Source organism: Callionymus lyra, chromosome 4 (genome assembly GCF_982586985.1).
Source record: "Callionymus lyra chromosome 4, fCalLyr1.hap1.1, whole genome shotgun sequence".
NCBI lineage: Eukaryota > Metazoa > Chordata > Actinopteri > Syngnathiformes > Callionymidae > Callionymus > Callionymus lyra.
The window spans coordinates 11,663,412-11,674,320 of record NC_141821.1 but is presented as its reverse complement, the minus strand read 5'-3'; the positions used below and the strand labels follow the sequence as shown (position 1 = coordinate 11,674,320).

Genomic DNA, 10,909 nt, shown 5'->3' with positions numbered 1-10,909 from the left:
CCTCCACCACTGTGTATATATTTCTGGAGGCCAGGGAGGTTGTTCACTTTGATTTTAGAGACAACACAAGGGTGGGTTTAAGGTGCATTATTAATCAACCGTATAGAATTATATGATTCAAGAAATAATTGCATACATCAGCAATTCTTAATTATTTTCATTTCAATAATAATAAACATAATTTATTTATCGCTTTTTTGGGAAACACAAAGACAGTTTACATTAAGAATAAACATACACACAGTTTTTCTAACAGAAGGACAGGGAAGACTATTAAGAGAAGGCAGATTTAAACAGAGTTTCGAGGAGTGATTTGAAAGTCTAGAGTGAGTCAGAGTTCCTGATGGGTTGAGGCAGTGAGTTCCAGAGTGTGGGGGCGGCAGCAGAGAAGGCTCGTTCCCCCAGGGTTCGGTGCGTTGTCCTAAGGGGAGTGAGGAGGTTGGCAATGGAGGATCTGAGGCGGCGGGTTGGACAGTGGAGGTGGAGCAGGTCGGTGAGATACGAGGGGGCCGGATTATTGAGGGACTTGGAGGTGATGAGGAGAACCTTGTACTGTATCCGAAGTGTGATAGGAAGCCAGTGAGGGTTCTTGAGGACGGTGGTGATGTGGTCTCTGGAGCGGGTGTGGGTGAGCAGACGGGCAGCAGAGTTCTGGATATATTGTAGTTTGTGGAGGTGGGAAGAGGCTATTGCAGTAGTCGAGTCTGGAGGTAATGAAGGCGTGGATGAGGATCTCAGCAGTGGATTGTGAAAGAGAAGGACGGAGACGGGCAATATTGCTGAGGTGAAAGAATGAGGTTTTGGTTAAATGGTTTATGTGAGGTCTGAATGAGAGGGTGGAGTCGAAGATAAGGCGGAGGGAGTGACTGAGTTGCCATCGATGGTGATTCATGAATGAATAGTATAAGATAATATTTGGTACTACTTACACACTATCAACATGTTCAAAGGTTAAAAGGCTTTCATTCAAATCTCTGACTAACCAGGAGTGTATAATGAGGTTTATTTTACACATTTGAATCATTGGCAGAACTACAACAGAAATACAGTAAATATGTTGCTATTGTTCTTAAATTAATACCAAAATAATTCAGGAACAAACCCATTTACCTCACCAATGTAATATACTGTCATGCATTATTCATAGACACTAAATAAAGCAGGATTTTCTCTCATAAGCTTCTGCAGCTGCCCCATGAGAGTCGCATGTGCATATAAATCAATATCTAGCACTTGGAAACGATTATATTTCCTATTGATCGCAACAGTTTGGAGCTGTAGGGTTCAATACATAGAGTAGGATTAAATAAAGCTGTTGTGTGCTACACGTCCAGGATTGACAAACAGCCATGTTGCTGCCCATTACTCACTTACCTCATTAAGAGGCTGACAGGTAGCCTTTATTCATATTCATGCCTTCAGTTTTTCTGTTCTTCCCCACGCAACCTGTAGAGTACGCAGGCAATCATATGAATAATAGAAGAAATAACCCTAACTTGCAGGACCGGACAAGGCGGGTGAGTGTTAGAGGTGTTTTTTAATCAAACCAAAACAGCGTCAATGGACCATGAAATGGTAACTGTGGTAGTTTTGCCACCAGTTAATTATTACTGACTAAAAAAAGTAGCTTAGTTACTTTACCGATTACTTGTTTTTAAAAGAAACAGTATATTAGCTGCCTGCACTGGTTTAGTTAACACTCACTATATTGGTACAACGTCAACAGTGTTTATAAAGTTGAAAATCTTTTTTGTTTTAGGAAAAAATTAAACGTCTCACTTGAAATTAAAAGAAACAAACAAGTTTACTAGCATCACAATACAAATAAATGTAATTAACACATGGAGACACACTATGACATCAAATATCTTTTATGTAAAAATAAATGCTGACAGTATTTCTGCACTTAACTTAAAAATGTTATGTTTGAGAGAGGAAAAGTGTCTTATTTACTGTGCATTATTTGTATACAATATTTCAAAGCTGAGCTACTTGAATAAGTTGTAGAAGTTGCAAGTTTGTTTGTGTGCACAAGATAACCAGTTAATGCATTGGCGTGTTTCTTAGAGACATATATTTGGTGCCAAAAGAATGGTGGTCCCTCAAACCGCGGCTCACTTGCCATCAGCGTACAGAATGGTGTATTTTATCTGAACAAAACATGGGATTTTCAAATGTACTTCTAGTCGTAGCTATGACTAGAAATAAAGAAAACGTTTTGTCTCAACACGTTATCATTTCTCACATATTAATGGCACCTTCAAATACAATTTAATTGAATTAATTTGATTTTGGAGGGATCCAGTCAAACAGAGTACACTTTTGCCCCTGTACAGTAAAACAATAATCAAGTCAAAATATCATTGTCGTCTGAGGTTTGCTTCTCTGTTACCTTTTTTTGAAACAACCAACTTCATTTAACCAAATTTGATTAATTTTGTCTTGCAAGCACTCATTCGTATTCAGAACAGTGCAGTCTTCAACCTGTGAAATGAAGTAGTTTTCTTGTAGTCTTCTCTTTGGGATCTTCCTATTTGGACCTTTTTGTATGATTTCCTTCCTGTGAAGGAATGAATGATTGACCTTTGTATTTTCTGTTCTATTTCGAGTCCCCCTGTGTTTTTTGACTCTTGAGATATTGGACTTGTATTTTTGAAGATATTGGACTATGGTTATTGTAGTCAGTATTACACATTTAAATTATCTCTTTTTCTACTTACTTTTTTTTCACCTGCTGGTTACTTGCATCTGGATTTGGATCCAAATCGTGTTTTTTTTCCCAGAGCGAATCTCCGCTGGCAGATCGTTGCCAAGTAAAGACTGCCCGATGAAATAGCTCAATCCCATTTTGATATAAGCCTTTACTTAAGAACAACTATTAAGGTCTCTTCAAAAGAGCCTGCAGATCGTTTCATCAGTACAATGGTAATGTTCTCTTCTTCCACTTGAACTATTCTGACATGTGGTGTGGTGAGTCAGCTGGATGGGTTGAGGCAGGTAGAGGAAGAGCGTGAAAACTCATATTATGTACCACCTGTGAAAGACAGTTGCTATTATGAGCCCATGCAACCGTGCTGAAATCCAATAGTGACAGTAATATATCAAGATTAAAACAGTTGGTTCATTGTTATTCCCAATATTATTTAAATTGTGACCACAAGGAAACAAATTCTAAAAAAACTCAACACAGGCTTCAATTTCATCTGGAGAGCTAACAAGTCCCAAATGGCAATAGAGACTATGCTCTCGACGTTGAAGCAATTTTCAAGTGAAGAGCACAATCCATCCCTCACTTGTATCAAGAGTTTGTCCTACTTGAATTGTTACATTCCATTCAATACTGAGTACCCCGATTCAGAAAGGTCTTGCATCAGCCTGGGTCCTATTTCTACTGGGGGCTCCTACACTCGCTAACCTGAAAAAACAGTCTGGGATCCTCCGTTTGGAATTTGAAAATTTGTCCAAACACTGGACGAAGGGCGCTGATTGGTCCCTTCTATCTCCACCACGTCGTTAGGTCTTCACGTCATCATCAAAATGGCCGACGCGGAAGTAGACGGGGAAGCCGACGCAGAGCGAGTCTTTCCCTGTAAGAAATGCTTTCAGTGCCACAAGTTAAGTTACCAAGAAGTGTTACTATGACGATTTTGCGATGATCTGGCAGGAACCAGCTCGTAAACGAAACCCCTTTTCTACAACAAATTCCTGTACTCGGGTACATGTGTGTCTCTAGCGGTAGATTTCTAAACCTGACACAACAACACGGTCACGTGAATAATAAGGCGATCTGATTGGATCGCAGTATGGAAGGGTCATCCAATCGGAAGAGGCCCTGCCCAACGTGCACCATGTGATGCTTCATTATTCATTGTTCTGCAACCAAATTGACTTTAAACTTTCAGGAAGTGATGATGACTCTGTCAAAGGAGTCCGAGTTTGGTAAGTTGGACATTTTTTTCCTCAAAAATTCAAAAACTCAAGATGCTAATATAAGAATCTTTACTATTATACTAAAAATATTCTCTCTTAAGTACGCCACAAAAGTGATAGTTCATCCCAAAAATCCATTTTCACTCAATTTCATCTCGCCTTCATGTCCACTACAGGATTGGATTATTTTCAGAGCAATACCTGTCTTTTTGGAGTTATAGGCAGAAAAGTACGTATATGAAGGTCGCGAAGGGGGGCTCAATTTTCTACGTGGAAAAAAGACACACCAAAAGAACATCCAAATACCTCCATTCCTCTTCGTCTATAATGTCCGTCTTTCAATGAAGCCTCGTGTTGAGAAAAAAAAAACTTTATTATAAGCTTCTTCGTAGCAGAAGCTAAACATTTAACAACGACAGGAAATCCAGCTTCCAGTTTCTACTGGCAATACTTTTTGGATGTTTCTGCAACGTCACAGTATTAGCAGTGTCAACCACCGGTTTTTAAATCCTTTGGTTCACTTCTAGACTTAGTTGTTACAATGCTGACAGCTAAATTGGAGCTATTTCAGATCAGAGAAGAGGTTAACTAATCTCATCTTCTCTGTAAGCTCATGCTGGAAACCATGACAAGCAGACCCACCCAATGTCTATCTTCCTGTTCCTCTCCCTCTTATCGTCCTCTTTCATAATACAAAAGGAGTAAGAGAAGCTTTATGTTTAACATCATATAAATAATTCTTACTTTGCTCTTCCAACGCCTTGCACGGATCAGATTAATTTAACATCCAAAACAGAAATTGGGTTGCTGGGGACGATCCATCATCTGAGCTTTATTACTTAATGATATACCCATTAACATGCACCTATTAACTAAAATAATGAAAACATGCCAGGCTTTATTAAGAGATCCACTGCTCTAAATCTCACTTCAACCATGGATCCCTCTCAGTGTGGTATAGTGGTAATAATACAATAAATTGAAGAGGAGCTGTGAGAAATGAATTTATGGAGCTGCATGGAAAATTGAATTCATAAGCTTCTGTGGAGAATTTGCCCAGAGTGCTCTGAACATCAGCATGCAAACACCTACCTGAGCAACCGTTCCTGCTGCTGCCATTTCCACTGCTGGATATAGTGCTTTATTGTGTCCTGCTCTCGGCTGTAAATTACAGGCTGAGTGACAGCTACTCCTGGTCACATATCAAGTAAGAGATGTTGAAGATGAAGTTTATCTGATAATGCAAAGCAGGCATAGCATGTCAATCAGCTAAAAGCTTCGGACACATCTCTTGTCAATCCCCAATGAATTTACCTCGATAACATATATCTGCATCGGATCCAAGAGCTGTGAGGAAAAATCTAAATGGCATGGGAAGGCCAGTGCGGATAAATATACACCAAAGTAAACTCAATAAAAACAAATAGCTTATGAACAAATACTTTTGAGGAGAAAAAAAAGACGTCCTAAAATCTACCACAGTCGCTCATATCTCAGTGAGCTCCTGTTTTCGCTCCACCACATGAGTGTGTTTAGTGTATCATCACATATACTTGACCTCACATGTTCAATTATTGCTGGTGTTTAAATCATTGCTTGGTTTGAGCTGGAAATGGAATTAAGGGGGACGCCTCAAAAATGAGACATAAGAGATAAGCCATGAGGGAGAACACTAACCACCCTCAAACTGAAAGACAAGCTGTAAATTATTCCGGTCGGTGTTTTCTGGTTGTGAACTTCGTTCTTGCATGTCGGTTTATCAATAACTTAAGAAGGAGCATAAAGATCCACCGAAAAAGTTTTTGCTTCAGAGAGAAATCAGACAGACTATGAGTATGTGCTCTGTCCTTGTCCAAGTAAAATATTGTGACTTTGAACCAATTCTGTTAATTTTCCCAACCTGAAAACGCACCGCCAATTTGCACCAATGTTGATAGGATCGTCGGAAATAATTGAAAAAGATTTTGCATCTTGTCAAACACTATTTCTTGACATCATGAGTGCTTTATTTTGGCGGTCCAGAGTTGCCATTTGTTTTTTTGTCACACATTTTATTATTCAAATTTATTTAATTCTGCTGACCTCAGAACACAATAGAGCTTGCTGAGCCAATATAATATATGTGAATATAAAATTCTGCCCACCGACCAATCGGGATGACATAAACAATGTCGCAATGCCGCAGATAAATGCAGCCTTAATTGAAAGATATAATTGTCTCAACATGTTCATTTTATTAACATTAATTCAGACTGAGGGCCTCACTATATTTCTAATGCACCCCCAGAAGGGTAAAAACAGTTGTTTGCATTAATGATCTATACAGGAACTCAATGTTGTACTGAGGGTCAGAAGGGTTTGATGCTCAAGTAACTTCGGCTGATGGGACGATTTCAAAACATTGTGTATTTCAATTTGCTCCTCAAAGGGCTGCAGTGTTGCGGATGGGTCCCAGTTTCACAGCATGATGCTTCTCAAATGCCAAAAATGGCGAGATGATAGCAAAAGAAAACATCATTACAGACCAGAATGCCATCTTCCCTCTGATGAAAGTTTTGATTCATCAAGATTTGCATGAGTCCTGGCATATTCCGAATTCATCCAATTACACATTAGTATCCATCTTACTTTTTGTATTATTTCCAGCCTTCGCTTAGAGTTTCCTAACTTTAATGAAACAAATTGATGTCTTCAGCAGAATAGAAGCCAGTCTTACAAACAAATAAAGATATATGACAAGGGACAAAAGAAAAGGGATTTCTTTTTTTTTTTCAAACTGTCATTTATTCTTTTAGTAGGCCTCGATATAAATTGGGACACAAATTTCCTGGAAGCATACTTCAATGCAAAGTTTCCAGAGACATTTCTCTTTTATAAATAGTTTTTTTCTCTTCTTCTAGCGGAATATCTTTGTGATTTTAGTGATCTCAGACTTGTGTGACAGAAGAAAAGGAAACAAAAAGTGTCCCAATTAAGTGACTCTGGGAATCTGAAGGACGTAAAAAATACATGAAAAAATGAGTCAGGAAGCTTTAAATACAACAGTTATGACTATTAAACAACTAAGAATACGAACCATGTAATTGCATTCACAGGGGTAATTATTTTCTTTGAAGAAACGTTATTATTATGCTTTGTAATGAAAGACACAAAGCAATATCAATTACCATCACTTGATCTGTTTTGAAGCTTTGAAAATCAGACCACATGTCCTTCAATGGAAAGATAAAAAAAAAAAGACGTCAGTTGCTTTAAATGATGGATGCGGTTCCTCTCTTGATGTGTTACAGCTGAGCCTGAGACACATTCATAAGCGCTTCTGTTCCCAGGCGAGTCAGTTGAAATGCCATAAATATGAGAACGATCAGGGCCTGAAGAATGCTCTGCTCCGGAAGATAAAGCAAGGCACTGTGTCCACCTGACAACCCCTGAAACATGCCACCTACTGGTTGCCTAATCATGAGCATGGCGGATATATTTATTTACAGGTGTCAAGAATGAATGGCCTGGCACACATGGATGAGGCTAAATGGATTGGAACAGCTCAAATGACATTGAGATTAACCCCGAGAGCTGACTCGTCTCTATCACATCGTGTCATCTGAAATGAGCCGGTGGAGGGGGGGGTTTGGAGGGTGCTCGCCTTGTATCTATCAAGCAACACTGGCGAGAATAATCAATCTGACATGCCATCTGCTTTAGTTTCATAACCATCTGCATTCACTATTATTCAGAGGCTTGCTCATTTTACCCAGCCGTCGTTCTCACGTCCTGCCCCTCCTGTCACCCTCGCCATCGCTTTCCATTTCCCTCCTTGCAATCGCTCAATATTGTTTTTCTAATATCAACTGTGGCACTAATTAATGGAATTGTAAAGAGAGAGTCGAAAGCAGATGGCTTCATTACGCAAACAAATATAATCGCATCCAAAATCCTCGGCACTAGACTGCAATGATCTCTGAATAATAACACGCAGCTAAACATAGTGTCACAAAAAAACACTAATGGGAGAGAAAGAAAAAGAAAATACGTGTCTGACACATGTGGCTTGATTTTGAAATTAACATTTAGGAAATGCTTCATCGGTCTATTAATTTCTTTGAAAACTATTCCCTGCCCTGTGTGCTCTGGGTGCCTTAAGACAACAACAAAAAAAGAGCAGATGTTTGAAACATCTGGAGCTCATTTACAATAGTATTGTCACACTCGGTTGCCAGAGTCTTCATGTAAAAGTCACTTGAATTAAAATTACTTTCCGCAGTCATGTCCTCAGAATTTAAAATAATGCCTAAATACATTAGTTTTCTGTTTTTATATCCTGCTTTGTTCATGTCATGTTGTTTTCTTCTTACAAAATATTATACTTAAAAAGAAAATGTTATCCAACTCAAAGATTTATTTTTTTATATTTTTATTTTTTCTTTACAATTTAATGACCAGGAACTACTGTTGCCCATCACAGGAGCTGATACACAGTCGTATGTAGTGCTTTAGCTTTGCCTATTACTTGTGAGTTTTTGTCTTTGCAGCCCCTGTCCAAAAAAGTTGATGCTAAAGACTCATTTTATGTCAAATTTAAGACTTTTCTCATTAAAAAAATTCAAGCATCTGCGTAAAAGCATTCCTGCTCCAGTGAAAAGCACTTAAACAATCAAAACAATACTCAATAAAATATATACTTAAAGGTCAAGATAACACCGAGAACAACACAGGAGTTCCAGAAAATCAAGGAAAAGTCTGCACAAATAAAAATGTCTTAAGATGTTTCTTGAAGGAGTCACTAGACTCTATCAAACACAGAGGGAGAGGAAGATCGTTCAAAAGCTTAGGAGCAACAGTCTGGAAGGTTCTTCTACTAGAGCTGGTCCGAATTCTCGCTGCAGAGTTTTGTATCAACTGTAGGCGGGGCACTCTTTCTTGTTAAGACATGAAAACAAACTGTTGAAATAGTCTAAACGAGAAGACACAAACGCATGGATTACAAGCTCCAGATCATGTTGTGACAACATTTCCCAAAGGTTAGAGATTTTTCTCAGTTGAAGGAAAGGGAAATTACTTCCTCGGATTGTTGACCAGGTTTTACTCCCTCATCATTGCTTCACAAGGAAGCTCCAATTTATACCTATTCAGTTCTAAAATGAAGGAAAAAAAACAGTGTTCACTTGATGAATTGCATGAAAGTCAGTGCTATTCGTTAACAAACGTGATGAGAGAAAAGGTACTTTATGCTTTTATGCCAATGCATTGAAGTGAATTTGATTCACTAGAGCGAGTGCCTTAGAGGTAGAATTAAGCTTGACATGAACAATCATGACAAGTTATCATCATGTAAAATATATTCTTTAAAACACAATAATGTTATGACATATTTCGTTCTTTACTAAAAGACTTGCCGCGTCAACTAATTATAACTAAACTAAGTATGTATAACTGTAAATCAGGGATGTTTCAAATGTTTTTGGAGGCGGTCCACATTTGATGTAGCCGAGCAGTGACTCTTATTCAGAAGTTCAGAATATAAAGTGTCTATAACTTCCTCCAGTTAAACACAGAATTGACAACTTCTGCACACTGTTACGAGACAAGAGTGCGCCGAAAGAACCAGGTGCGGAAGCAGTCAATACATCCACAGAAGGAAAATTGCAAAACAGTTTTTAATAAATCCAAAACCTTCCTTAATAGAACAAAACAGGCACTCGGGATAGAGGAAGGGCACGGCTGGAGATCTGGGTCTCAACGGCAACTGGTCTGGAAACGTAATGCTCTGTACCTTATCAATGGTAAGAACCCGCCACTCAATCATCCCCAGCCGCACGCCTGCAAGCGTCTGTCAAAAGAAAGCACAGGTAACATAAAAATGGAAAAACACTCTCAATATAAAACAGAATGTGCATAAAACATGACACACACAGAGGTAAAATGTTTTCAGTAATTAGGAATTCTCATGACTCTTAGAAGCTTTACTTTTATTTGACTTGTCGTAAAATGCATGTGTATCATTTGATATATTTTCTGTTTTTACAATTTAATAAATATAGTTTATTTGATATTCTCTAGTTTAATAAATGCGATTAATAATGAGACAGTAGTCCAAATAAATATTTCGCAAGTGGACATGTCATCTATAAATTAACATTTTCTTGAATGATTTTCAAATTGAATAAATGTGCAAATACAATTGCATGGTATAATTAATCTCTACTTTGTCGCAACAATGCAGACAATTTCAGATGTATTATATATTTAACAATCATTCCATTTTACAACTGATTTTTATGAGTCTAAGAAACTACAGGCATCAACCATCTAAGGAGTGTTTGAGTGTCGCTATCAAAAAATACAACCAGCTGCTCCTGACCTGAACTAAACACTCTTCGACATGTCAGAGCCTCCACTTATGGACTCATGATTACACGCATTTGACTGATGACAGGTCGCACTTCTGAACACAGGCCAGACAAAGACGAGGCTTTTGTGTGCATGTGTGGGTTTTTTTTGCTGAGGGGCACAATCATCTCGCCTGATCGTCTAACAACCTGGAACACGTTCCACAGTATTCATATGTTCATTTAATTGAATGTCTCGTAAAAGGACACAATGATTTAGTGTAATGTCTGTACTTCGCATGTGTTTTAATCAACAACCTTCCCTAGATTGAGAGCTCAGAAACACGGGATGTGTTTCTCTGCTTTCTTCTCAGATAATATTCTGTCCTGTCTTTTTTTTTTTTTAATCATTAAAACCTCTGAAGCAAGTTAATCAGTCAATCATAGAATGAGTCACAGTTTAAATTTTGTTATCTCAGGATCAAGTTGCCCAAAGGCCAAAAATCAAATATGTTTGTAGTATCCCTTGTGTTGCTTCTGGGTCAAGGTGAACGACCTCCAAGACTGCGTATGTATTTCTGGAAACCAGGGAGGTCATTCACCTTGAATCTGAGATAACACAAGGGTAAAAAAAAAACATAGTTGATGTTTGA

At 38.3% G+C, this 10,909-nt stretch overlaps 1 pseudogene; it reads right to left on the bottom strand.

The window, feature by feature from the left end:
- Positions 1-273: 273 nt before the first annotated feature.
- Positions 274-892, bottom strand: LOC148081748 (uncharacterized; annotated as a pseudogene).
- Between the last annotated feature and the right edge of the window lie 10,017 nt (positions 893-10,909).